The 25,250-nt window shown below is 45.4% G+C and overlaps 1 protein-coding gene and 1 long non-coding RNA gene across 2 annotated transcripts in view; one reads left to right on the forward strand and one right to left on the reverse strand.

Moving 5' to 3' along the window:
- Positions 1-6,633, reverse strand: part of LOC309542859 (leukemia inhibitory factor receptor-like) — a 92,398-nt gene extending 85,765 nt beyond the window's left edge. The window contains exon 1 of the mRNA XM_082241828.1: positions 6,528-6,633. The gene's annotated coding sequence lies outside the window, so the exon portion shown is untranslated. The remainder of the gene's footprint in view (positions 1-6,527) is intronic.
- Positions 6,634-8,308: 1,675 nt separating this feature from the next.
- On the forward strand, positions 8,309-17,876 carry LOC309514331. Its single transcript, XR_014211932.1, has 2 exons — positions 8,309-8,418; positions 17,410-17,876. It is a non-coding gene; the product is annotated as an uncharacterized lncRNA (long non-coding RNA).
- Positions 17,877-25,250: the final 7,374 nt, after the last annotated feature.

The raw sequence follows: 25,250 nt of genomic DNA on the forward strand, positions 1-25,250 counted from the left end.
GGGTCTTGCTCCCAGTTACAGTAACTGTGCATACACAGTAACAGGTTTAAGCTCTGCTGAACTGAATGGGTGTTACAAGCAAGCATGGAGATTGCTCCCCCAGCTTTATCCCTTCACAATTTTGTCCCATGATATCTAACTATTTTGTGGCATTTTGGTGGTCCAAATAAAGGTACTGCCTGACTCTGGATTTTCTCCCTTCTGGACTGGCATGCCTTCTTTTGCATTTGTACATTTTCTTCATTTAGGGGGGAAGTAGATAATCACAACAGGGACGCAGGTGGCGCTGTGCATTAAACCACAGAGCCTAGGACTTGCCAATCAGAAGGTCAGCGGTTCGAATCCCTGCGATGGGGTGAGCTCCCATTGTTCAGTCTCTGTTCCTGCCAACCTAGCAGTTTGAAAGCCCGTCAAAGTGCAAGTAGATAAATAGGTACCGCTCAAGCGGGAAGGTAAACGGCATTTCCATGCGCTGCTCTGGTTCGCCAGAAGCTGCTTAGTCATGCTGGCCACATGACCCAGAAGCTGTATGCCGGCTCCCTCGGCCAATAAAGCGAGATGAGCACCGCAACCCCAGAGTCGGTCACAACTGGACCTAATGGTCAGGGGTCCCTTTACCTTTACCTTTACCTTTAGATAATCACAACACAGATCCACAGTTGGAACTTGGAGAAACTTCTTGCTCCATACTGAAATCTCTTGGCCTGGTTACTCAGAAGTAAGCTCCACCAGTTCAATGGGACTTAATCCTGGGTATGTGAGTGTGACCACCAGTGGAGAGTCGGTGTTGCAAAGTAGCTGAACAGCAGAATATGGGAGGTCTTTAGTTCAAAGGGGTTAACCAGGAACTCCATAGTCAAATTCCTGAGCAAGTGATTCTGTTCCCAGGCTTTGCACTGCGAATATGGGGAGTGATCATAAGAGTGGCCTGCCCTGCTGGGATAAGGTACATCAAGCATGGGAAGGGTTGTAGCTCATTAGCTGAGCACAAGCTTTGCCTGTCACAGATCTGCAGATTCGGTTCCCAAAGCAGTCTAACGAAAACAACTGGACAGTCACTGCCAGCCAGTGTCATGTAACACTGAGCTAGATGGATCCATGGTCTGACTTGAGGAAAGGCAGCTTCCCGTGGGGCTTTCTTGCAGGAGAGTAAGGGATACAGCTCAGTGGTAGGGCACATGCCCTGTATGCAGAAGGTAAGGTAAAGGTAAAGGGAACCCCCACCCTTAGGTCCAGTCGTGACCGACTCTGGGGTTGCGGTGCTCATCTCGCTTTACTGGCCAAGGGAGCCAGCGTTTGTCTGCTTCCGCAGACAGTTTTTCCGAGTCATGTGGCCAGCATGACTAAGCCACTTCTGGCGAACCAGAGCAGCACACGGAAACGCTGTTTACCTTCCCGCCGGAGTGGTACCTATTTATCTACTTGCACTTTGACGTGCTTTCGAACTGCTAGGTTGGCAGGAGCAGGGACTGAGCAACGGGAGCTCACCCCGTCGCAGGGATTCGAACCACCGACCTTCTGATCGGAAAGTCCTAGGCTCTGTGGTTTAATCCACAGCGCCACCCGCATGCAGAAGGTACCGGGTTCAATTTCTGGCATCTCTGGACAGGGCTGGGAAAGTCTTCCCTCTCTGAGAAACTCTAGATAATCGTTGCTGATGTTAGATGGATCAATGTCTAAGGCCTCCTTCAGGCTGCCGCTATTTTGTGGGAATGATTCAATCACATATCAAAACTGTAGGTTTGGGGCAATTAAAATATATTACAGCTCTGCGTCGTCCAAGCACAACACGACCGCTTTTTTAATACTTTCTGTGGTTTGGGAAAGCAATGGAGAGAGCACTGAAAGTGGGATGAATGAATGACTAATGCGAAGATGAGCAAATACTACCCCCTCCGCAGACCAGGATGGCTGCTCATTGTCATCCAAGAGCCCCATAAAGAAATCAGGAGAAATGCTCAATAAAGATTGGGTGTAATCTAAGCTCCACATAAACCTCGTGCAAGCAAATCAGGATGTATTCTCAATAAATAGCTCATCCGGAGGGGCCCCTAAGCAGCTTCATATATTCCTGTTAGGAATACTTGAAATGTGCTATTTACGTTATGTTGGAATCCCTAATAAAAATATTTTTTAAAGAAAGAAAGAAAAGAAATGTGCTGTTTAAATGTGCTCTGTGTTTTTCTTAGAGCTGAAATGTTCAGTCAGTTAGCTTAATCAATTAAAGCAGGAGTAAGCTTTGTTGAACACAGTAGGGTTTACTTCCCAGTAAATATGCACAGGAGAGCACTGTTGGTCATTGGGGGGGGGGGTGCCCTGGTTAATCAGGCAGTGGATTTTTTAAAAATAAGAAATATAATTTTAATACATGACCTAATCAAAACTGCATGTGGTGGGACCCATCTTATAGCCTGCAATGGCACATGTTTGCATAGAAATAGAAATATTTTTGAGAAATAAGATTTTAACCAGGTGAAATTTTATAGATTCAATCCATTAAACCTCTTATGATGAATTGATTAAAATGTATTTACTCGGTTGCAGCCCTTTCTTCTTATTTTTGAACTTTCATAGGTGGAAGAAAATTAAACAGGACCTGAAACTTTAAAATCAAATCCCCACGCAGCTGATCACTGGGTGACCATGAGCCAGCTACTATCTATCACTCAGCTTACCTAATCTGCCTCACAGGGTCGTTTTTAAAGATAAAAATGGAGAAGGGTGTGGGGAGAACCATATATGTTGCCTTGAACTCCTTGGAAGATAGGTGGGATAGAATTGTAATAAGTACAATAGAACCCTCAGACTGTGACTGAATTAGCCAAGGGTAAATAGATTTGCCCTCTGATAGAAGTGTCCCTTCTCAGTGTATCAGAAGTCTGGTTTGCAACACACATTGCTGCGATAATGGTATTAATGGGCTTCTGGTGCTGAACCAAGAACGGGCAAATAAAAGGGTTTCTTCTTATCACTTACGTCCTGCTCCTCCTGATCTGCAACAAATAAGCTCTCCCTTTATTCTCCCCTTTGCATCGTCCAACCTCTCCCATCACAACTGCCGCACTTCCTGCCAAGATGATGTACTGTCGATGTTAGAAGAAAAGAGCCAAAATAATATATTTACTGTTTATTACATTGATATTCCACTGTGGCATTACAGGGCTCTCCTCTCCTGATTTAATCATCTCAACAACCCTCTGAAGTAGGTTATGCTGGGAGAGACTCACTGATCTAAAGTCATCCACTCATGTGGACTCATGGCTGAGTGGGGATTTGAACCCGGGTCTCCTTGCATCAGAGTCCAACACTCTAACCATTACACCACACTGGCTCTCAAAGAAAGACAGACATGCTGGGCTGCTGCTGCTGCAGAACAAAGCGATACGTGGGGCTACCTTTGAAGGTGACCCAGAAACTACAACTAATCCAGAATGCAGCAGCTAGACTGGTGACTGGAGGCAGACGCCGAGACCACATAACACCGGTCTTGAAAGACCAACATTGGCTCCCAGTACGTTTCTGAGCACAATTCAAAATTTAAAGCCCTAAATAGCCTCGGTCCAGTATACTTGAAGGAGCGTCTCCACCCCCATCGTTCTGCCCGGACACTGGGGTCCAGCTCCGAGGGCCTTCTGGTGGTTCCCTCATTGCAAGAAACAAAGCTACAGGGAACCAGGCAGAGGGCCTTCTCAGTGGTGGCGCCCGCCCTGTGGAACACTCTCCCATCAGATGTCAAAGAGATAAACAACTACCTGACATTTAGAAGACATCTAAAGGCAGCCCTATAATGTGACTATTTTATTTTATTTTTAAACCTGAAGTGTGGTTAATCAAAAAATGGAAAGAAAAGCCCAGGGTGAAGGAGGGGAGCTTGCCTAGGTTCATTCCCAAATTGAGCCACCGTGACATCCAAAGAAAGCAGTGAGATCAAAGCATTAAAATGGGTTAAAGACCAGTGTTAAAGGTGAGTCCTCCTGGGCCAGAAAAGAACGTAGGGACGGAGCCTGTCCTGCTGGAGCCTGTCCTCACAGTGGCTATAACCAGACTCTCGTGAGAATCGCGAAAGCAGGACTTGAGCTCAACAGCACTCTCCCCCACGTGCGATTCCCAGAAACTGGCAGCCAGAGCCATACTTCCTTAGATAGTGGAGGCAGAACATAGCTAGTAGCCTTCAAGAGCCTCCATGATTTTGTCTAATCCACTTTAAAGGCCACCCAAATCGGTGGCCATCAATACTTCTTGCTGGCTGAAGATTGGTTGCTCTGCTACAGGGGTGGGGAACATGTGGTCCTCCACATATGCCTGGACTACAACTCCCATCATCGCAAACCACTGGCCATGCTAGCTTAAGGTTACCAGATTTTTTTCAAAGAATCCGGGGACACTTTCTTTTTGTAAAGAGAAAAAAAAGTTATTTTTAAAAAATTATTTAAAAATATATATTAAGAAGTAATATCTTCTCTTCTGTGGTCTCCTCTGTCGTGCAGCCTTCCTCTGGGCCCCAGCCTGCTCTCTTGGAGTGCTAGCCGCCATGGAGTAGGCTCGGGTTGGACCTGGGCTCGGCCATGTGTCCTTGCCCTCCCAGTGCTCTCCTACCTCTTCTTCAGTGACAGCGGAGCGACAAGGTCAAGGCTCCCCTCTTTTTTCTCCTACCTCTTTCTTTCTCTTTCTCTTCCTTCTTCTTCTCCTCTCCTCCTTCTCCCTGCGTCAGCTCCAGGGTTTTCCTGGAGTGCCGCTGGGTGGGTGGCCGGGCACTCTCACTCCCAGTTTGATTTGGGTCATGGTGTGTATGTCAGTGGTTTCCCCAGCTGATGCTCCGGGCGTCCCCAGTTCCCCCTTGGCAGTGGCGGCGGCAGTGACAGTCTCAGCAGCCCAGAGCCAGCCTGGTAGCGCAGTTGGCTCTGGCTGGCTTCAGGAGCCGCTCGCTGCTGTAGCCCCTGCCATTTTGCCTTGCCGGAAGTCCCCATATGATGTGTCTTGTGCCGTTGAACCAATCACGCAACATTCATTGCTTACTAATAAATCTAATAAACACTTAAAATATGAATCCGGGGACATTAAATGAAATCCAGGGACATCCCAGGGACGGATTTTGTCTGGGGACAGATTTGTAAATCTGGTGTCTGTCCCCGGGAAATGGGGACATCTGGTAACCATATGCTAGCTGGGGCTGATGGGAGTCCCCAATGACATCTGGATGGTCCAAACTTTGCTGTGGTAACTCAGAGGAACCTTCTCCATTGTACAGTCATTTCAAAGGAAAGCGAGAAACACAGGGTACTTGGCATTGCAAGAATTCCTCAGAGACATTTTGTCCTGGCTTTTAAAGGCATGTGGATTTCAAGATTTATTTAAAGAGGGGATGGGGGGGGGAGCGGATGCCTTCACAGAGTGTGGGACTCCCCACCTCCCCACTGTAAGTAATTGTTTCCCATTTCCGCAATTTTTACTTGGTACCTCCTTTCCGCGCGATAACGAAGGATATGGGAGGCCTATTCTTCAGCAACACTCCTGTCACAAACTCACTTCTGTGTTTCCTGTTAGCGTTTTCAAGACACAAAGGGCCTGGTTTGCTCAAAAGTCTTTCTGCCCAAGACCCAGATAAATGACTAGGAGATGCAAAACCACACGAATATTTTCATTTCCATAGGGCTTTCACAGGAGAAAGTTCTGGTGGGATGTCATTGGGCTGGGGGTGGGAGTCATAAAACGGTTAAACCTGGAACATCTTGAGCTGGTCAAGAACCCTTTTTCAAAATCTCAACCTTCCAAAAAATAATAATAATGGAGCTGCAGGGTGTTTTTTTGTTTTTAAACAAAATCTATGGCCTTGTTCTTTCTCAGCTCTTGCCTGTACTTTTGCTTTTTGCAACAAGAAGAGCTGCAATCACGTTAATGAGAGCAATGGCCTTATGTGACTTCATTCCTCCTGGGTGCTCTAGATGAAATTCTGGGGTTGGACTAGATGACCCTCGAGGTCCCTTCCAACTCTACAGTTCTATGATTCTATGAATCTGTGTTGGAAAGGAGCAGGGAAAGAGTAAATTTAGGAGGGGAGCCACTGGCAGGCACTGTGCCAAAGGCCCTCTCAGGAGATTTGTAAAATCCTATAGCCCCTGGAACATCGTCCCAACTACTTTAGAACTGTCTCCTTTATTAGAATTGCCGTCTAATCCCTGGAAAAGCAAAAGCAGTGGCTAGAGTTTCCTCAAATTCTTTTTCACTTTAATATTTTATCATCCATTTAAATGTTAAAACTCAAGCATCCGTTTTCAACCTTAAACGTTTCCCAATGACTGGCAGTAACGAAAGAAGATGCACGAGTGATATTGAAAACATATATTCCGGAGTCTACATCTGAACAGCACTGCAAGTAACAAAAATTTTCAAAGTTATATTCTAATACAATTAGGGCATCCCACACAGAAAAGAAAAATGAATGGTGACGAAATCCTGGCAATGAGACATTAAAATGAATTCTTCACAATGTTATCGGTGGTTGAAGGACAATTTGAAGCCAGACTTACGATTCTGGAGGTTTACAGCTCAGCAAATCCTGTGCTGGATGGACTGCATGTGTTGTGTTTCATTCACAAGGAAACAGCTTTTGCCCAAGGGGGTGCAGAAGTATTGGAAACAACAAGTGTTGTCAGGCTGGGCCCAGAAGGAACCTATGCAAGATTGCTCTTACCTCCAGGGGATTCTAGCACTGAAGTGAACATTTTTTTCAAGGACCGGGAACAAATTGTACATCAGATGTCACCTTATTCTGCCAAAGATTGTGATACGATTGCCCAGTGTGATTAAAAGGAGCATTCCAGTTCCCTGCCCCACCCCCCATAATTTCCTTCCCTACTAAGTAAAACAATTTCCTTTGGAAATAAATGTGCATGTTCAAGGAAACGGCAACAAGCTCCTTAATTAGAAACCAGGCGGAGTTGGGGGAGCAGAGAAGAACTTCTCTTGAAGTTTTGTTTTATTATATTTTTAAAATAAATTTACTTATTTGGTTTTTCAATTTAGAATTTTACAATCACATATCCAACCTAAAACACAGAAACAAGATTCCCAAGAATCTCCTGGACTTCCCACCTCCCCTTTGTGGGTCCGATAATAATTTCTTCCTGCATCTTTTATAATAATCCAAATCTTTTACATCTGCATTATATCCAAAATTCAGCGTTAAACTACAAGTGTTATTCCAATCCTACTCATGATTTTAACTGTTAACAATGGTTTTTAAGGTAATTTATAAAATTTTGGTCTTCCTGATTTCAGATTCTTCCGGTCATTTTTGCCATTTTGGCATAATCTGCCAACTTAATCTTCCATTTTTCTCTGGTCGGGACTTTGTCTTCTTTCCATCTCTGGGCCAATAACATCCACTGAAGTTTTATTTTATGTGCTTTCTTATTAATGTCTAGTCCACCCAGTTTCAAGATCTCAGAGGGATTGTTTCTTCCCCACCCCCTCTTTATCTGGTGACCCTGCAAGCTGCTCTTTGCAGAGGCGGATTTATGGCAGCACAGCCTAGGGGGCATCGTAGGGCATTGCAACTATGACGTAGTGCAGGGATGTCTAACTGGTTGATCGTGATCTACCGGTCGCGGGGTGTTCCTGGTTGATCGTGGTCAGTTGCAGGACCCTGGTTGATTATCCCCCCTCACAAAAAAAGCTCCACAACTCTGGCTGATCCTCCCCCCCAAAAAGCTTAGCAACTTTGATAAAGCTTCTCCCCCAAAAGCTCAGCAACTCTGGTCAATCCAATGGGTACATCACTGCCAGATTTTTAATAGTGGGAGTAGATTGCAGTCTCTTGGAAGTTGGACGTAGTGAATTGAGCAGAACAGAAAGGGGGCAGGGCTCCAAATATGGGCAGCGCTGAGATTTAAAAACCAAAGTCCACCCTGCTCTTTGCCTGATGTTCTCAAAATGAATCACAGTAGCAATAAATGCTAGGAATACATTCCAAGCCTGATGTTTACAGTACAACAGAAAAGGTTGCCTGACATTTCTCTTACTTGCCTGTTTGCATCCAGCCACCCCCATTATTTCTATAGGCAGGGCTGTCACATAGGGGTAATAGGGTGCCGTGGCCCCAGGCACACCATTTTTGAGGGGGCCTGGCTGAAAAACTTAAAGCCCGCCACCACTACAGGGGAGATGGATTGAAGAAAAGGAAATATGAATTGCCCCACCCATCACAGCTAGGAGCTAGTGGAGTTATAGTTCTAAAGAAAAGCGTAGACTCGTACATGCTGGCCAGCTTCTGTTTTGACATGAAATATTTGTTTTGGGCTTCTCAGAGGTATGTAAAGTCAAGAAGCGGGCAGGGGGAGTGCTGGCCCGCAATGGCGCCCAACTGAGAGGTGCCAGAACTGCGCTGCAGCATGCTCTGGCTGAAATCAACACTGCATAGTAGAGACTTAAACTCAGGTCCTCCTCAGCCTATTTTGAGTTAAGCATCAACTCTTGTAATAAGTTACTTCAACCGGGTGTGAGGGTGGGGGATAGACAGAAAGGCAACTTGTTCTTCATCCTCACTTGTTCATTCCCTTTTGGTAACTGTTCATTGGTAGAGTAGATTTCTTCCAGGCTTTTACTTAGTTAATGCAAGTCAGTTAAAGCATGAGTCAACATGTGCCGGTCTTAACTTCTTGGCTCTACCTCGGCCCCGTGTAAAACCTGTACTTAGAATGGCCTTTTTCGATATGAGTAATAAATCTAAAAATTTCCTTATCCTTTCAACCATCAGCCTTGCCAAACTATTTCTTTCTGCGTGCCACTGCGATCCATTTACCAAACTCCAACACATCCAAGTCTTACACATTAACCTGTTTATTAATTTATTCATGCAATCAAATTTACATCCCATCTTTCCATCCGAAGACACCCAGAGTGGCTTAAAATATGAAATCCATTAAGAATAACACATTGGAGCTGCAATCCTATATACACTTGCCTGGGAGTACCGTAAGTCCCATTACCTAGTCGGCAGGTCTTGCTTCTGAGCAGACATGTGTAAGATTGCACTGTTAGCATGCGATCATACTCATGCTTACCTAGGAGTAGTAGTAGTAGTAGTAATAATAATAATTTATTATTTATACCCCAGCCACCGAATATTAATTAATTTAATGTTTTAATTAAACATTAAAAACTTCCCTAAACAGGGCTGCCTTCAGATGTCTTTTAAAAGTAAAATAGTTGCTCATTGCCTTGACATCTGATGGGAGGGTGTTTCACAGGTTGGGTGCCACTACCAATAAGGCCCTCTGCCTGGTTCCCTGTAACTTCACTTCTTACAGTGAGGGAACCGCCAGAAGGCTCTTGGTGCTGGACCTTACTTCTGAGAAAACATGCATAGGATTGCGGCATTAGTTTATTAAAGAATACAAAGCTAAAAACTGAGACAAAACAGGCTTTACAGTTTAATGACCCACAGTGTTACTATTCTCTCAGTTCTAGAATTGCAGATTTTCAGATGAATCTAATTTGTGATTGCTAAAAATCAACACAGTGTTATTTTTCAAGGTGAAAAAGGTTAAAACATGTTCTCTCTTGTGTGAGAAAGCTAGGCATCTCCCCTTTCAACAATTCAAGGATGTCATAGTCATAATATACTTTTCCCCACCCGATGATCACTCATGTATGGCTGTCAAAGTAGCAGTCTCCTTGCTCAAATGCTGAAGAATGCAACATTCCTGTCCTTCCCATGGAGTCCTCTTGATTTATCATCTTCATTTCAGGCCTTCACCTTTCCATTGCTTGACAGCTCTGCCTCTCCCACCAGCTTATCTGTTCTTGCATTGTATCCAGCATTTTCTGCATGTTTGCCAGCAACTCACAGCACCACTTTCCTCACCACTTTCCCAACTGCATGGCATGTCCACTGTGGTTGGCTGACATCCATGCACTTAATTCTTTCCCAGAGGAATCCAGGAACGGAAAGCGCTTGGATGGGATCACTCCTTATGAACTGAAATGGGAGGCTGTGGTTTTCTGCTGAAGAAAGTACAGTGGTACTTTGGGTTACATACGCTTCAGGTTACATATGCTTCAGGTTACAGACTCCACTAACCCAGAAATAGTACCTCGGTTTAAGAACTTTGCTTTAGGATGAGAACAGAAATCGTGTTCTGACAGCGCGGCAGCAGCAGCAGGCCCCATTAGCTAAAGTGGTTCCTCAAGTTAAGAACAGTTTCAGGTTAAGAATGGACCTCCGGAACAAATTAAGTACTTAACCCGAGGTACCACTGTATTTCCATTTGCTTCTCCAAGTACAATCATACATTGGATTCCGAATGCCTTGGTACTCTGACGTTTCGGCTCCTGAATGCCACAAACCTGGAAGTGAGTGTTCTGGTTTGTGGACGTTCTTTGGAACCCAAACGTTCAACGGGAAGCCACTCTTTGGTTTCCAAACATTCTGGAAGTTGGACAGACTTCCAGAATGGATTCCATTTGACTTCCAAGATACGACTGTAGCTGGTTTATCCTCCTCCTCCACTGTACACAAGTGAGCACCAACAGCTGGGCTATACACTCATACAGTTATTCACATGTAATGTTCAATGAGTATACAAACTGTGTACACAATAGTTGAGTGCCATGGACTGGCTGGACACAGGAATGGTGGGAGGCACCAGCTGGGGAACCCCCAAGTGATGAAGGCTCAGAGACTGGGGATTGGTAGTAGAACGACGATGACTGGTCAGAGGGAGAAGAGAGAGCAGAATGGGAGGAGGAGTTCTCAGAAGCTAAAGGGGCAACAGGGTTTAGTGAGCAGGAAGAGGCTGGGGCAGTGATCAGTTCAGGCTGAGAGGCAGAAGAGGAGGTTGGAGAAGAGGGGGGCCAAGAGGCAGAGATGAGGCAGGCTGCTGAAGATGAGGTAGGGAGTCCTCACCTTATGTAGTGACAAGCTCCCTTTTCCCCTGGTCTCCCAGGACCCAAAGAGGCATGAAGAGGGTGGAGCAGAGACAGCTGTGCCGTCAGTGTCTCAGATTGCCTAGGAGAGACTCGGGAGAGGAGGCTTAGGCAGCTATGAGAAGGCAAGACCTATCAGGAAGAGTTGCTGTGCTCACTAGGCCTGGCACTACTGAGCAGCCTGTTTCTTCGAATAAAGAGTTAATTTCACTTACTCCATGTGATTTATCGCTGACCCACTCCTGACATTGAGCTGCAGTATATACACTTCCACACAATCACTTGTGTGTGTGTAGAGACAGCTTGTACCTGTGTTCAGTAGAATATGTGAACAAGTCTAAGGATAATAGAGTTGTGGGTGGGAGGGACTAATTAGGATTTTCAAGGTCTGGGACCAACAGAAACACAGCTTTCATTCTTCAAAACCCCATTGTGCAAAAAGATAAATGGAACTGAAATTAGAGAGCTTTACTTTAGAAAAAAGGCAATTGTGTTCTTTCCCACCCCGAGTCATTGCCAGTCCTTCTTGCCATCTTCCCCATCTCTTTATTGCAATTCAGACAGATCCTAAAAGCCAATTAGTTTGTTTTAAAGATGATGCTTCAACATCTGGTCCTGGAAACACAGTTAATTTGTGTAATCTGACACAAACCAAGAGCATACAGACGATGCATTAGCAATTAACACTCAGTTTAGGCAGTCATTAGCTCTGCTATCAATGGCTCATTTTACATTTAATATCATTTACTAGATCAGCAGAATGCTGCCTTCTCTTGAGGAAATATGAAGCCATTCATTTCAGCACAACTTTTACATCCGACGGGAAACTGAGAAAGTCAGACCTAAAGAGGATAAATTGACTCTGAAGATGAAATGAAATGAAATAATAATAATAATGATAACAACAACAACAACAACAGCAACAACAACAATACTCACCATGTTCTCTTGACTGTAATTTGTTTTAACTGATTTTAATATTGCATTTTAAAAATTACTGTAACCTGCTCTGAGAACTCATGGTGCAGGCTGGCTAAGAAATACAACAACAGAAATGTGTAAATGCTGAAAAGTACATACTATATGTGTAGGGACGCAGGTGGCACTGTGGGTTAAACCACAGAGCCTAGGACTTGCCGATCAGAAGGTCAGCGGTTCAAATCCCCGTGATGGGGTGATCTCCCATTGCTTGGTCCCTGTTCCCGCCAACCTAGCAGTTCGAAACCATGTCAAAGTGCAAGTAGATAAATAGGTACCACTCTGGCGGGAAGGAAAACGGCATTTCCGTGTGCTGCTCTGGCTCACCAGAAGTGGCTTAGTCATGCTGGCCACATGACCCGGAAGCTGTACACCGGCTCCCTTGGTCAATAAAGTGAGATGAGTGCCGCAACCCCAGAGTCGGTCACGACTGGACCTAATGGTCAGGGTTCCCTTTACCTTTAAGGCCAACTCTGGATAACATTTTCCCCTGCTATTACTTTGATTTCTCCCAAAATGTGCTTCCCCTCCTCCCAAAATGTGCTTCCCTTTGTACAGGCCTACCACAAGAGTATCTTGAGACATTTGAGAAATTTGGGCTCAACCTGAACTTCATGTTGAATGAAACCCCGTTGTCAATGTGCAGACCAGCAAACTTTGCGCCCGTACTTGGGAAGTAGCTCTGTGCCCCCAGATCTACTGTGTCTGCTACATCCTGTAGCCTTTCACAATTAGCACAACCCCTGATTTAAACAGATAAGATAGTTTTGTGCTTGAAACTGTGTTAATAATTGGAGGCATCTCAGATATTCTCTGGGTAATTTTTAACTTGCCCAATTGCTAAGTATGCAGGTGATAAACCCACACCTCCGGTCTTACTTAACATAATGGTAGGACAGTTTCTAGATAACATAGAACCATTTCTCCATTAAACAAGCAACTTTTTGTTGGTTTAGAAGGCATTTTATTGGGAAAGAGAAAAAAAATCCCAGTTAGACCGGCTCATGAACATTTGCCATTGTTGCACTGCAGAAGCGGTTTCCCCACAACATTGTGCAACCCATGTGTGCAATTCTGGCACACAGAGTCCTGTATCAGTATGGGCTGATTTAAAGATGAATGAATCTGTAATTTTGGTGTCTCTCTCTCTCTCTCTCTCTCTCTCTCTCTCTCTCTCTCTCTCTCTCTTTCTCTCTCTCCCCCTCCCTCCCTCTCTCTCATCCTAAATTCAGTTTGCCCCATTTTGGTATGTTGTTGTTGTTGTTTAGTCGTTTAGTCGTGTCTGACTATTCCTGACCCCATGGACCAGAGCACACCAGGCACTTCTGTCTTCCACTGCCTCCTGCAGTTTGGTCAAACTCATGCTGGTAGCTTCGAGAACACTGTCCAACCATCTCGTCCTCTGTCGTCCCCTTCTCCTTGTGCCCTCCATCTTTCCCAACATCAGGGTCTTTTCCAGTAAGTCTTCTCTTCTCATGAGGTGGCCAAAGTATTGGAGCCTCAGCTTCAGGATCTGTCCTTCCAGTGAGCACTCAGGGCTGATTTCCTTCAGAATGGATAGGTTTGATCTTCTTGCAGTCCATGGGACTCTCAAGAGTCTCCTCCAGCACCATAATTCAAAAGTATCAATTCTTCGGCGTTCAGCCTTCTTTATGGTCCAGCTCTCACTTCCATACATCACTACTGGGAAAACCATAGTTTTAAGTATACAGACCTTTGTTGGCAAGGTGATGTCTCTACTTTTTAAGATGCTGTATACGTTTTGGTATACATTGGCTATTTTTTATTTTGGAAATCTGCACGGAAAGTCATCTGCAATTCTGCCCACTTCTCCCAATGCACAAATTAATTTCTCCTCCATCCCTAATTGTTTTGTTTTGAACTGTAAGTTGATTTTGGGTAAGTGATACATTAATTCAATAAATCACTCCCATCATGCCAATTGGATTTGGGAAGAAATGCTGAATTGCTTCGTTGTTGCTTCCCTGTGTGTGCGGTTTTTGGTAAGGACAGAGATATCTTGTTAAAAATTCCTTTTCTAATGGCAGTGTTGGATTGGTGCCACAACATCCCACGCCTCCTTGCAGTCATTTGCAGCTATGTGTAAGTGTCCTGGTAAGCTTACCAGTGGAAACGGATATCTGGATCCTAGGTGGGGAGATTTCAGCCTCCCCCAAGAGTGTTTGTTTTTGTTCAAAGCGTAACGGTCCTATCTGCAAATTAAAACATACCAGCAATCTGAGAAATGGCACAGTGTGCATTTCATTGAGTCTTAGTACGCATAAGCATATGTGTATGGTCTCATCTGCTCTGTCCAAAAAACCCAAACAGTGTTATACCACTTTAAACAACCATGGCTTCCCCAGAAGAACCCTTGGAACTGTTAGCTCAGGGTAAGGAGAGCCAGTGTGGTGTAGTGGCTAAGAGCGGTAGTCTCGTAATCTGGGGAACCGGGTTCGCGTCTCCGCTCCTCCACATGCAGTTGTTGGGTGACCTTGGGCTAGTCACACTTCTCTGAAGTCTCTCAGCCCCACTCACCTCACAGAGTGTTTGTTGTGGGGGAGGAAGGGAAAGGAGAATGTTAGCCGCTTTGAGACTCCTTTGGGTAGTGATAAAGTGGGATATCAAATCCAAACTACTACTACTACTACTACTACTACTATTCTTCTTCTTCTTCTTCTTCTTCTTCTTCTTCTTCTTCTTCTTCTTCTTCTTCGAACCCTATTCTCTTCACAGAGCTACAATTCCCAGGGTGCTTTAACAATCAATCCCTCTTCCCAGGGAACTCTGGGAAATGTAGCTGCTTTGTATTATCATTCAGCCCGGACACTGAGATCCACCGCCAAGGGCCTTCTGGCAGTTCCCTCATTGCAAGAATGAGGTTACAGGGAACCAGACAGAAGGCCTTCTCGGTAGTGGCAGCTATCTTCTCTTTAAAAGATATCGGAAGGCAGCCCTGTTTAGGAAAGTTTTTAATACTTGATGCTGTATTGTTTTTAACACTTGATTGGAAGCTGCCCAGAGTGGCTGGGGAAACTCAGCCAGATGGGCGGGGTATAAATAATATGTTGTTGTTGTTGTTGTTGTTGTTGTTGTTGTTGTTGTTGTTGTTACTTAAGATAACAATTGGATACCCATAATCCATTGACTCTAGGTGGCATTCACTGCAGCACCAAGGAGATTGTTCTTTCAGCGCAAGTATTTCTGCTTGCTCAGTGGAAACATTTACCCTCTCCTCCCCATGAATGCTATCGTGTTGTTTTCCCCAACTCTTTAGAGCAGACTGGGGGTGGGGTCAGATGAGGTGAGGGGGGGAGCCCTATTGTGCTAGCAGGCAGGAGTGCCAACGTGGCTCTGTGACCGTGGGTGCTTAGGGCTGTGAGTGCCATGCTGCATGTATGACCCTGGCACGGAAATCAGTGGACACCCAGCCCCTTCATGGGGAATTTTGTGGGTGCTCGGGCCCCAGGGAGTTGGCACCTATGCTAGCAGGTGTCCTGGCATTGGCTTCCACTAGCAGAATGGCTTAGTTGAATCCAGCACATTTTCAAGGTACAATCCAGTACAAGCCACTTTTAAAACCTTGCTGGATTTCACTGGACCAGTTTAGCATGTGCTTAAATGTTCCTCCTAAATGGGACCTTAAATGTTTTTAGCATTGATTGGGGCCATGCCCGCCCCGTACAAAACGGTATCATTTATTTTTTCCAATCAATAAGAATTAGATCAACAAACTGATTCTTATCTATGTCATCTGCAGTTGTATAAAATATTACCAAGAGTCCATATCAACAAACCATAAGAGCTTTTACAGGAAAATAGCAAGTTGGCGTTAAAAACATGTTCTGGCAGACAGGACCCTCGATGAAGTGTAAACAATAAATGACTTTTATAAGTAGCTTCTTCCCCTACATTGATTGTCTGACTAGTTCTGTTGGTTCCCTTTGATTTTTGATTTTTTATTTTTGCTTATTTGTGCGATAGGAGAATATGCATCTCGAATTTTGCAATGCATTTACTGTCATTGGGGGAGGAAAACCACCCTGGCAAATTGTCGGTATATATCCACAAAGGGGATAGAATAACTTGTCCTGTTTTCAGATTTGGCTGCCACTGAAAGTCTCCCCTCACCCCCATCACAACATAAGACTGTGTCAAAGGTAAGAATGGGCAACCTCCAATTTTCCATTGGAGATACCATCAGGACATGACTTTGATGCAGGGGTGATGGCACCTGAAATGCCAAACAGAAATCTGCCCCATCTGGAGATGTGCCTGGCTGTAGGCAAGGAATCACTGGAAGTCAAGGCCTCCTCAGGAGTAAGATCCTCCTCTTGAGGGCAAAGGGTCAAGTGAGGTCAGGGTTCCAGCAGCTCCAGCTCAAGAGCCCCAGTGCTAGCCTGGAAAAAGCTGCTGGGACCAGATATGTGTACTGTTATAGAAAAAAAACCTGCTCTTTTTCCCTTATAGAGTCCTTAAGTGGGTTCCCTATCAGTAGGAGAAAATAAGAGGCCAACAAGATAATATTGAGAAGCAAAGCAGCTAGTAAGCCTGGTCTTTATTAAACTGTTGCAACAGGGTCCTAACTCACCATATGCAGGAGGCAGAAGGAACCCCAAACAACAGTGCACAAGCCCCTTATATAGACTTTTGAAATTGCCCACTCTGTAGCTCAACCCCCCCCCCCAAAAAAAAACATCATACATACATCACAGAAGGGGGCAATCTACAGCAGAAATCCTGTTTGCAAGGATATCTGTTAATGGTCACTGATTGCTTTACCTGGGCAGCCTGGCCATTCTTTTGTGATGGTTAATACTTCCTGAATCCAGGTCACAGGCTCACCCTATTCATACACAAAATTGCCCTTAAGACAGGTGAGCAAAAGACAATGGAGAGGCTTTCCCATTTCCTTCCTCCTTGCAGAGAAATATTTGAGGTCAGTTTGGGAGAGACAAAATGGCTTCAGGATTGCTCTCCTGTACTATTTCAGACACATGGTATATATGCTTAAGTATGTGTTTGCCTTGTACATTTATGAACATTTATTTTATATTAGGGACCTTAGAATTCTTATTACAGTGTGTGCGGTGTTTTGTTGAATACAAGTGGCCAGGTCTAAAATTTGACACGGGAAACAACAGTGAAGAGTTAAATGGGGAAGGGGTCAGCTAGGAAGCAGCATGCGTTTTTCTTTTCAGTTACATGTGCTTAGGCTCAGTCATGTGTCTTGAACTCAATACACGGCCACGTAGAAAGCTAAGAAATTGCACTGTTATATGCACATTTCATTGCTGCTCATTGGACCTGCTCCCATAGAAGCCTGAACTTTCAAAACCAGTGAAAAATTAAAGGTTTGAGCACTAACATTAAGATTCCTGGGTAGACTCTGCTCATACTTTGTGGCTGCCTTTGATGGGCCACTGACTCACCAGGAGATGTTTTTAAATTCCAGAAATACAGTTTTTAAGCTGCCACTTCATGTTTACATTTCTCATTTCATAGCACAGAGCGATGCTGAGATGGGCAGCAGATGGCTTGAGCTCTGTCCTCATGGAATAGCTGTATGCAGCGGTCTTTCGATCCAGCTTCCGGAATGGATCACAAACCCTACATTTCATGTATCACAGTTCCTGGCCAAATCAGGACCCACAGAGCCTCAATTTACAGCTAAGCATACATTACAGTTGGGGTGAGGAACTTGGGGCTCTCCGGATGTGGTTGGACTCCAGTTCCCATCAGCCAGTGGTCAGGGAAGATGGGAGTTGTAGTCTAGTACATCTGAAGAGCCACAGGTCCCCATCTCTGCTTTCCAGCTGAGCTTGTTGACCTGGACATGCACAAAAAACCTCTCCACCTGGAATGCAGAGGTGTCAAAATGTAGCAGGATCAGACCATGTTGGGCTGCCTAGTCCTGCCCGTGATTATCCTGCTGTTTTTAGAGGTAAATAAAATGACACCCCACAAGCCTCTTCCATGGGTCAGGGTCTTTCCTAAACAATGTGAGTCTGGGGCACAGGGAAAGAAGGGGACAAGAAAGTTTCCTACAATGAACTTCCTTTAAGTTAACCTATTTTAGGATCCAAGCCAATGTACTTAAAGTAGCCCTTCACTGCATAAGACATCCTTTCACGTGGTTAATGCTGACTAAGTTGAAGTCTTCGGACAGGTCATCTGAGAAATAAACAAACAAGACCAGTTCTTTGACATCTGTTACGTAGGCCTCCTTCATGGTCTTTGGGAATTTCTGCTGGAAATTCCAAGCTGGAAACTATGATATCAGCTTCTCTGGACAACTGAGCGCACCTCAGAGAGAGTTTCTTGAAGTTTCATATTGGTAAAAGGATGCATGCAAATCCAAGTACACTGCCTTAAGTAGCTTCTAGCCAGGCAAACCTTTGCACTTCAAATCTAGAGCAAATAATGGCAAGATGTAAGGTTGTTCAAGGTGAGGGGCAAAGTTTAGTCATTGTGGTCAGGTTTATCCATGTTTAGCAGTGGGGCAAGGGCAAGTCTGGGTGAGCCCTCTATTGAATGCCACTCCAAGCTTCTAGTCCTTATGGAATTAAGATTGAAAGGGACCTGGTGAACTATCAGAAACCAGAAGGGGCACATTCCCAGCAGACAGTGGATAGAGCTTCTGTGCCTTGTACGATTTTGGCTACAGTCTAGCCAGTGAGTTGAAGCAGTCTTGATCCACGGTTGCATTTATGCCATTACCTATAAGGACTTCATGGGGTTTGGTTCACAAAGTTTATTTAACTGCTGACTGAATTATTCCCTCTCAGGTGAAGTTGTGCTCAATCTGTTTTATTCCTTTTAATGGAAATAAACTATGTGGCAGAATTTAGGAGATAAATCCTCCCCACCTCCTAATTTCTATACACTTAGATCTGTGCTTGATTTGTAGGATTATTGCAACAATAATCCTACAAATTTTCTTTTTAGGGTCTGGTACGTAGGTATTCTGATTAGAGCTATGAGAGGGACAGTGCATGGATGAAGAGCCTTTCAGCACTGCTGGGTGAAACCAAATGTCACCCTCCGATATAAATCAGGCCCCTTGTCTACATGATAACTGGAATTAGAGACCTCCTTTTTTCCTGCGGTTTCAGTGTTTGTTTACCAACGCAAATTACAGTTGCTCAGTTCGTGCTCTTACAAGAAGCTGTCGTGCGCTTTGTAATGTGAATCTTGCAGAAAATATGCAGCGCATGTTTGGCTAATGTTCCTGTCTGGCTTTTGTCATTGCTGTGCGAGAAGGGAATTCAATACTAGAACTTTAGGGCAAAGACAAATGTGACATTTTTAGAGCAGCTGAGGACACTTTGAAAGCAACCTCGGTCTGCTCAGATCAAACGCAACTTTCCTTTCCCAAGCTGAGCTCTGGAACAAAAGCAAGCTCGGAGCAGAAGCTGGCTGTGCATGGTACATATTGACTGCTCCACTGTGATACCGAAAGCAATAGAGTAGTGAACCAGGAATGCTGGGAGTGGGTGATATGGGGAAGCGTAGCCGGAGCAAGGACATCATAAACTGGAGTACCAGGAGGATTCCTGGTCACACACACACCACCTTGATCTGGCAAGTGAATGAAGTGATAACAAGGCTTTCAAGTTTTGCTATTTACTATTAGCATGGAGGAAATCAGAGAAAGAGGAAAACAAAGAAGCAGGGGCATTTGCCGTATTTTTCGCTCCATAAGACGCACCTGACCACAAGATGCACCTAGTTTTTAGAGGAAGAAAGGGGGAAAGCCCCATTTTTTGGGGGGGGGGGTCAGCTCACAGTTGTGCAGCTTCTTTTGCAAAGGGGAAAAGCCCCGGTTTGTTGAGGATCAGCTCAAAGTTGTTGAGCTTACTTTGCAAAGGGAAAAAAATCCTGTTTATTATGGGGTTCAACTCACAGTTCTGCAGCTTCTTTAGGAAAGGAAAGGGAGCCGTTTCTACAGTTTCCAGACAGATAATCTAATCAGCCGTCACATGTCACTGTGATTGATGGATTTGACCATCCCTGCTGGTAGATATGCCAGCCATGCATTAGTGATTTATTCATCACCCTGCCCCCCTTTCACCTTAAGTTCACAGGGCAGGTTGCAGCATTAAAACACAATGTTGAAAAGAGTTCAGTTTTTAGCAGGCCCTAAAAATGTACACCACAAGGGTCAAAATCCAGGTTAAACAGGTGTGTCTTCAACATTCTTTGGAAGCTGTACAATGAAGGTGCTTAGCACACCTCTGTGGGGAGGGAGTTCCGATTTAATTATAAAACCTGGAGGATTCTGTACTCTCTGTTGTCATATTAATTTTGTCTTCTTCACCCTTAGTTAACCTACTCTATTCATTTACCATTTACCTCCTGTTCTAGCTATTACTTTTTAACCGGGTGTATGTGTGTGTCATACTTCAAACTGAGGAAAAGGGGAAGGGGCCAGCGATGTTAGTTCTATCCACTGGATGGAACCAGTTCTAACCAGGATGGAGTCAAAGTACTTTATACCCCCTTCCTTTCTGGTGTGAGCAACAACTGAGCCTCTCTGGTAAAGCTCTCCCCTTGTGTCACCTCACGTCAAAACTCAGGGCAAGGGGACTTTATCTGGCCCTCCCCTCTTGCTATAGGGGAGGCATATAGGAAGCTACTTTCTACCAGGGAAAGCTATCAATGGCTGTTAGCAACGATTTCTACTGTTATGTATTTAGTGGTCTGTGTTTGCCTGAGCTTGAGACTGGACTAAGGATTCTGAGCCCCTGTGTTCTGATTCGATACATGATATCCAATCACAGAACAATTCAGGATTTGGGCCTCTGCCATTGGCCCCTAAACTCTTGAGTTACGATTCACAGCTTGGAAGTTTAGATAGCCAAGAACTGAGTGTCATTTGACCCTAAGGCCATGTGAAATATCTAAAATCTTTGGCCTCAAGGGCTATGCGGATGCCAGATCTGAAACCCCTTGAGTCTTAACTGGACCACCCAGCTTCCAGCCGCTTGACTTTAATTCTTGTACATTACTTACATATGTACCAAACTGACAGTCCTCCTAAGAATAAACTTACAGAGCAATTCTATATGCATTTCCTCAAAATCCGTCCCACTGAGTTTACTGGGACTCGCTCCTAGCTAATAATACTAGGGATCATTAGGAAAGAAATTGAAAATAAAACTGTCGACATCCTAATGTCATTGTGATGGCCTGGGATTCAGACTCGGAGGCTGAACCTGAGGGATCCCAGCCTGCACAGGAGTCCCCGCCTCCAGAACCAGCTGAGCCGGGGCTGGGACTTGAGCCTGAAGGGTCCTCACCTGTGCTGGATCCTTGGGTGCAGGCACCAGCTGAGTCTGCTCTGGCCCCTGAGGTGATGGAGGACCCATTGCCTGCAGGTGCTCCACTCTCAGCCCCGTCAGGGGAAGCTGCGGTTGCCTCTGGGTCCGGTAGTCCTCCAGCCTCTCCTGAGCTGCAGAGGCTCAGGGCAGAGAGGCGGAGGGAACTAAGTTCCCGCAGGAGGAGTGCTCACCTCCAGGCCAGGAGAGGCGAGTCACCTGAGGATTGGGGCCGCCCTATGCCTCGGGGGAGATAAAAGCCAGCCAGCCCCAGTCCCAAGTTGTGGGAGCAACATCGTTGGTTGTCAGTTCCAGCCTGTTCCCTGACCTGCTTCCCTGCCGGAGCTCCTGACCTCACCCGATGCCCTGCCCTGCACCCAGCTTCGACTTCTACGGACTGCGTTCATTTTGCACCATTGACCTCGGACTGGACTCGGACCTTGCCTCTTGGTTAGCCCCCGGAACCAGCACAGTTGGCCACTGTGAGAACAAGTTGCTGGACGAGATGATTCTGTAAACTCATCTTGGATTCTTAATGCGGCATTGAGTTCACAGTTTTTACTGAACTATAATGCACATCAGCTGAAGAAAGAAATGCGAAGAAATGCGACCATTAAAGGGCTTAGAAGGCATGCTTGACTTAACCATACATTTCCAGAGCTTGGGATTTGCAAGTGTTGGGTGCACTGAATCAACAAACCAAACATTCACAAGCTGCAGGGGGACAGTGAAATAGCAGCAGCTTATTCCTATGCGTTCAGGTGGACACAGCAATAGCCCAATCCAGCCTTCAGATCCTGGCAGGAAGCAAGAGAGAGGAGGAAAGAGAAGAAAGGATGGAGAACTTGGCGAAGCCAGGAATAAAGAAGCTGTTGGATGGAGCAAGGGCTTTATCTGCAAAATTCTCAGGTTGCAAGAAACCACATGGTTAAAAAAAGAGAGCAAAGTGTAACTGGGTCAATGGCAAGAACCTTATGCAACTCGAGTAAACAGGATTAGCTATTATGAGATTATCACTTCACTCTGGGTGCAAAAGTAAAACAGGAAAACGGAAGCAGCAGAGATCATGGTTGAATTTCTGGCATCCTGGCAGTTTGAAGCAACCAAACTTTACATATGTAGCACCTCTGGTTGTTTATTTTTCCCTGTCCAGATTCAGAGGAGAAAAATAAATCCCCAGACTGTGCTAAATCAGAGCGCCCAAACTCCTATTCCTTTCCTCTACCCCTGCTCAGATTTTTCCTCTCTCTATCCAACAAGCTTTCTTTGAAGCAGTTTATACAGGGGAACAAATAATACAGCTGTAGTTGAACACAAGAGGTGTTTTATCGACCTTCTGATTACAATTTTGACACAAGGATTAATCTGCAAGAATGACTGTGCAGTCAAATTCTTGTGGGCTGCCAGGGTGTCACAATTATGTGAAAGCACAAAAAGTTGCAAAATGTTTCAAGAATCTCAGCTTTCATTTTTTTTTTTTAAACCTGCTTCACAGTCCTTACGGCTGTGAAAATATGCTTGGCAGTGTTTAATCAATGCGTTGTGCATTCTCTGGTGCCAGAAACATTGCTAAATAATATTTATGGCTCGTGGGAAGCTGCTTTATACCACATTGGACCATGAGTCTTTCTAGTTCAGTGATGTCTAACACTGGCTGGCAGCTGCAGGGTTTCAGGCAGAAGTACCTCTGTGTGGAGTTGCCAGAGTTTTGAACCTGGTGCCTTTTGCATGCAACACATGTGCTCTACTAATACAGTCCTTCTCCAGAATCACTCTTTGCACCTCTGTCTGGCTAGTTAGCAAGCAAAATAAAATATCCAAGACACTAAAAATGCAGAATAAATTATGTGAAATAAATCTAGTCCTGACAATTTGCTTAATTTGCATAAATACATGCTGCATTTTATATGCAGACTATGAAATTCAACTTGGGCAGTTTGTAGATTATATTTATATCTCATCCCTTCCCCAAGGATCTCAGAGCAGGGTGCATAGACTTTCCTACGCAGACACACATGCCATTTCATGTGAGGAAGGTTGGGCTCAGAGACAATGATAGGTTTAAAGTCACCAATTGAGCTTCCAGCCTTAGGGAGCCGGCGTTTGTCCACAGGCAGCTTTCTGGGTCATGTGGCCAGCATGACTAAACAGCTTCTGAAGCAATGGGACACCATGATGGAAACCAGAGTGCATAGAAATGGTGTTTACCTTCCCGCCACAGCAGTACCTATTATCTACTTGCACTGGTGTACTTTCGAACTGCTAGGTTGGCAGGAGCTGGGACAGAGCAATGGGAGCTCACCCGTCATGGGGATTCGAACCACCGACCTTCTGATCAGCAAGCCCAAGAGGCTCAGTGGCTTAGATCACAGTGTCACCTGCGTCCTAGAAAGCAAAAGGAAGTAGTCACTGTGGCAGAGCTCCACTGTTCAGTAGTGGACAGCAAAAAATAAAGATGTACCGTATTTTTCTCCCTATAGGACGCACTTTTTCCCCTCCAAAAATAAAGGGGAAATCTGGGTGCGTCCTATGGGGCGAATGCAGGCTTTTGCTGAAGCTTGGAGAGCGAGAGGGGTCGGTGCGCACCGACCCCTCTCGCTCTCCAGGCTTCAGGAACACATCCGCAGCCTAGGCAGCCCTACGGGAGGTCCGGCAGGGATGTCTAGGCTGCGGATAGCAGCCTGCCGCCCGGCGGGCGGGGCGCCCTGAAACAGAGCGCCCCCCTCGCCAGGCAGACATCCGCAGCGTGGGGAGCCTTGCCGGAGTTCCCGGCAAGGCTCCCCATGCTGCAGATAGCAGCCTGCCGGCCCCTGCTTTGGGGGGGGGGAAATAAAGGGATTTTTCCCCCTTTATTTCCCCCCCAAAAAACTAGGTGCGTCCTATGGGACGGAGCATCTTATGGGGTGAAAAATACTGTATATATTTCAGGAATAACTTTCTGACAGTAAGAGCTGTTTGACAGTGGAACAGTCTCCCTTTGGAATTTGTGAACTCTCATTCCTTGGAAGTTTTTAAGCAAAGGTTGGATGGTCATCTGTCATGGATGCTTTAGTTGAGATTCCTGCAGGGTCCCAGGGTCCCTTCCAACTCTACAGTTCTATGATTCAGACACACACACACACACACACACACACATGTTTAACAGGATTTATATACCACTTTATCATCATGATAAAGGTTTATGAAAAGCTTTACAGTGGTACCTCTGGTTAAGAACTTAATTCATTCTGGAGGTCTGTACTTAACCTGAAACTGTCCTTAACCTGAAGCACCACCTTAGCTAATGGGGCCTCCCGCTGCTGCCACTGCGCTCCTGCCACGCGATTTCTGTTCTCATCCTGAAGCAAAGTTCTTAACCCGAGGTACTATTTCTGGGTTAGCCGAGTCTGTAACCTGAAGCACCTGTAACCTGAAGCATCTGTAACCCTAGGTACCAATGTATGTGGTTTTCATAAAATATCATGCCAAACAACATAACTTATTCTGACTGCAGAATTTGAAGTTCTTTGGTGCAAGACTTGGGTGGTATGGTTTTGCAAGGTACATTCAGCCGTGTGCAATAAAGGACATACCACTTAAAGGTAAAGGTAAAGGGACCCCTGACCATTAGGTCCAGTTGTGGCCAACTCTGGGGTTGCGGTGCTCATCTCGCTTTATTGGCCGAGGGAGCCGGCGTACAGCTTCCAGGTCATGTGGCCAGCATGACTAAGCTGCTTCTGGTGAACCAGAGCAGCGCACGGAAACGCCGTTTGTGGAGGACACAGCAAGACAGCAAGGCAAACCTGGATGCCTAGGTTTTAAAAGGCAGTAAAGCAATGAGCGCACGCATGCCTCCTAAATTTAAAAAGGCAAGCCAGGAACCAGACAGCCTCCACACACACAAACACCCCCGACTCCAAACCTCGTGGCTGAGCTCTTCCCTGCGATGACTCCTAGCTGGCTCCAAGCTGGCTCGCGACAGGAAGGTGGAAAATGAGGCCGCATGGCTGGTGCAGCAGCAAGTTGAGCTGCAAACCCCGCCCCTTT

This window comes from Podarcis vaucheri (genome assembly GCF_965113315.1).
Source record: "Podarcis vaucheri genome assembly, chromosome: 11".
NCBI lineage: Eukaryota > Metazoa > Chordata > Lepidosauria > Squamata > Lacertidae > Podarcis > Podarcis vaucheri.